Raw genomic sequence first — 4402 nt, 5'->3', positions numbered from 1 at the left:
TTTCACTTAAATCAGAGAAATCATTGACAGAGGAGACGTGAAAATAAGCAGAGTGTCGACAGATGATAATATTGCCGACCCATTGACGAAGCCTCTCCCTTCGTCAAAGCATGATGGTCATGTTAAGGGTATGGGGATTATATGCTTGTAGGATAGATCATAGAGCATAGTGGGAGATTGTTGGTTGTAATGCTCTAGGATGATCCGTGATATGACATTTTGACTTTGTATTGATTCATTGGTTTATGAATGCATTACATTCCCGTTATATGATTTGCATGTTTGTTATATTTCGGCATCCTTGAATCATTAGAGAATGATTCTAAACTCCCTAGTCAGTCAACATTGTGGGAACAATGTTGAATTAAGGCTAGCATGCGGAGTGATCGATGCATTGGATGCATATCACAATCATGGGTACTCGTTGTGAACGAGTGACTGGATGACCGGCATCAGATTGTCACATTGACAGAGTCATGACTTGAATCTCATACAGCGGTTCGTTTATGGATCCTCATACCTGAGATGTCTAGAGTATCTGATATGAGGAGTGACGTGTCTTGACTGCGTCAAACGTCGTCTTTAACCGGATGATTATAACGGCGTTGATCAGACACGTTCACGCATCATATGGAGATAGTAGACATGCAATATGGGACTTGTCACCTCCTTAACAGGAGAGATATCGCTGGACCCTCTCGTGGAAGTCGGACTATGAAAACGGTGGCCACGCCATAGATGAAGTTGCATTTATTTTATTAGTCGATTTGCCAAGACGAGAAAGCAGTTGAACTTGAAGGGTGGCTCAAACTATGCCCTTGTTCAACTTATGATATCGTGAGACAAAGGATCAGAATTCGAGCTGTTAATGCCTTGGTTAGATCACCTCTAACTCAATTCTAAATGGGTTGTCATGGCGTCTTGCTAGAGGCTAACCATGACTTGTGGTTCGAGAAAAGTTCCTAAAGTCACTACCACTTAAAATGGGCCTACAGGGTCACGCACCAATAGGGATGGACTTATACGTGAAGAATACGAAGAATGAAAACGAGATTTGACCGAAACGAGCATGAAAAGGAGTTTTCAGTGCGTTGGTCCGGAGCTGACCAAGTTTGGTCAGCCCCGGACCAAGTTTGGTCAGTCCGGGAGGTCCGGAAGCTCGGTCCGCGGTCATCTGTCCAGACCTGGTCCGGCTGACCAAGAGTTGGTCAGCCGCTGAGCAGATTCTGGGACAGGTGGACCGAGAAATGACAAGTCGGACCAAGCTGACCATGAAAGGTCTTGGTCCGGAGCTGACCACACGTGGTCCGCCGGGCCAAGCCTTCAGGTCAGCCGGTCCGTGGGCCTCGGACTAAGCTTGGTCCGCCGGACCAAGCTCTTGGTCCGGCGGGCCGGGATCCGGAATATTTCCAAAATTCGAATTTTAGGGTTTTCTAATCTTATTTAAGTTTGGGGTTTCGTCCAAACTTAATTAAGGCTGACCTAAAACTCAGAGAAACATCCTAGAACCCTAGAGAACCTGTTCTCTTTGATTTCTATTGTCCCGGGATTGGATCTCGTCTCTTGAGTTACCCTTTTCTTCACTAATCCTAGCCGATTCGTTCCAAATCGTTTGGAATCCTTCCCGTCGGTGTGGATACGTGTAGAGGAGCTGTACTTTCAGCTCTTGGTGATTTAGAACAGGCCCCGGATCGAAATAAACTTCAAGTCTCATCGAGAACGAGGTAAGTAACGATTCCCTCGGTGATATACACGATCTTTCGGGTTTTCGAGTTTGGTTGCGTGTGACGTTTGACTAGGTTTAGATTTTTCTTCCGCTGCATGAAACCTAGTAAACCAAACCCTAGATCGATATGATCGCATGCTAGGAACCCGTAGATAACCCAACAGTGGTATCAGAGCATGGTTCTCTGTATATCGTCGTGCTTGTTGCATGATTGCATGATTTAATCGTTAAATTGCATGTAATCATTGAATCTATGCATGTTTAATGATATTTGTGATTGTTGAATGATGCATGGATGGTATGGAGTCTGGGACGGGTTAACGGTGCGTCGAAACCGGGACAAAACCCTAATTTTCGAAGTCCGAAAAATCTGTTCCGAATCTGATTTGTCCGCGGTCAGCCGGACCAAGAGTTGGTCAGCAAGACCAGCAGACAGATCAGATTCCGGACCGTGTGTTTGGTCAGGAGGACCAAAGTTCTCGCTGGTCAGCCCCGGACCAAGAGTTGGTCCGGCGGACCAGGCGAGAACAACACAGGTCCGAGACGAAGACCGGCGGACTGACCAAGGAAAAGGACCGAGTTGGTCCACAGCTGACCAAGTTGGTCAGCTCCGGACCAAGACCAGATAAGTCTGCGCTCCGATTCCAGGTCAGCCGGACCAAGGAAACGGACCGAGTTGGTCTGGAGCCCTGGTCAGCTCGGAGCAGGAGAAATAGACTGAGTTGGTCCAGAGCTGAAATCTGGTCAGCTCCGGACCAAGCTCAGAATTTCTCCGAAAACGGACAGAACGGCGGACCAGAGAAGCTGACCAAGGTCAGTCCGGCGGACCAGATTCTGGTCAGCTCCGGACTGGACCTCAGACACTTCTCAAGTCCGAAATTTTGTCCTCTTCCTCATGATTAATCTCAAGCTATTACCGCCCATTAGTAGAACAAATTGTCAAGGCCTCGATCGTCATGGTTACGGGTCATGCCCTAAAACTCAGAGAAACATCCTAGAACCCTAGAGAACCTGTTCTCTTCGATTTCTATTGTTCCGGGATTGGATCTCGTTCTCTTGAGTTACCCTTTTCTTCACTAATCCTAGCAGATTCGTTCCAAATCGTTTGGAATCCTTCCCGTCGGTGTGGATACGTGTAGAGGAGTTGTACTTTCAGCTCTTGGTGATTTAGAACAGGCCCCGGATCGAAATAAACTTCAAGTCTCATCGAGAACGAGGTAAGTAACGATTCCCTCGGTGATATACACGATCTTTCGGGTTTTGCGAGTTTGGTTGCGTGTGACGTTTGACTAGGTTTAGATCTTTCTTCCGTTGCATGAAACCTAGTAAACCAAACCCTAGATCGATATGATCGCATGCTAGGAACCCGTAGATAACCCAACACGTTGCAGATTCTACTACAAAAGGTGAGTATATTGCAGCGTCGGACGCAGCAAAGGAAGCTGTTTGGATCAGGAAGTTTGTTGGAGACTTGGGTGTCATTCCTAGTGCTGATAGCCCCATTGCTCTGTATTGTGACATCAATGGAGCGATCGCACAAGCGAAAGAACCCAGATCCTATCAACGATCCAAACACATACTCAGATGATTTCACCTTATCAGGGAGATCATAGATAGAGGAGACGTGCACATTTTCAGAGTGTCGACAGATGACAACATTGCTGATCCGTTGACGAAGCCTCTCCCTTCGTCGAAGCATGAGGGTCATGTTAGGGATATGGGCGTTAGATGTTTAGCAGTCCATGATTATAGCAACTGAGAGATTGTTGGCTTAGTGCTCTATGATGTACTGTTATGCGAGCTTTATTATGATACATTTGATGTATTGACACTTTCTATGGTTTTATGGATTAGTGTTTGATTCATTACGTATTGTGCATGCTTTAATATGTTATGAAATCCATTTATTGTTATGAACAATACTAAACTCCCTAGTCATGTATCATTGTGGGAATAATGATATACTAAGACTAGTATGATGTGTGATTGATGATCATAGCGTTGATCATAGGTATTGGATACAATCACAGTCATAGGTATTCGTTGGAGAACGGAATACTGGATTGACCCGCATGAGATTGTCACATGGACTAGAGTCATGACTTGAATCTCATATGGCAGTTCCATGATTGGATCGTAAGACCTGAGATATCTATGGAATCCAACATGAGGAGTTGCATTCTTTGAATACGTCAAACGTCCTGCGTAACAGGAGGATTATAAAGGCGTGTATCAGGTACGAAACGAATCATGTGTTGGATTGTAGATAGTCAAGACGTGATTTGTACCTCTCGTAAAAGAGAGAGATATCGCTGGCCCCTCGTGTGAGTGAGACTTTAGAAATGTGTGGTCGCACTATAGACGAACGTCATCTATTTCAGACAGTCGAACTCAGTGAACGAGAAAGCAGTCGAATTAGATAAGGTGGCTTGTCCATGCCTTAAGTTCGACATATGATAACGTGATACAATAGGATCATCAGTCGGAATCATCATTGGCGTTCATAAGATCATGAACAAACTCTATTCGAGATAGGTAGTCATAGTGTCTTGCTAGAGACCGCCTATGACTTGTATATCCGAAATAGAGATTTCGGGTTATACTGCTATATCGAATGAGCCTACAGGGTCATTGTTGGTTTAGTGCTCTATGATGTACTGTTTATGAGCTTTCTTT

The sequence above is a fragment of the Tarenaya hassleriana genome, unplaced genomic scaffold, assembly GCF_000463585.1.
Source record: "Tarenaya hassleriana unplaced genomic scaffold, ASM46358v1 Cleome155, whole genome shotgun sequence".
Taxonomy (NCBI): Eukaryota; Viridiplantae; Streptophyta; class Magnoliopsida; order Brassicales; family Cleomaceae; genus Tarenaya; species Tarenaya hassleriana.
Note: the sequence above shows the minus strand (reverse complement) of the source record.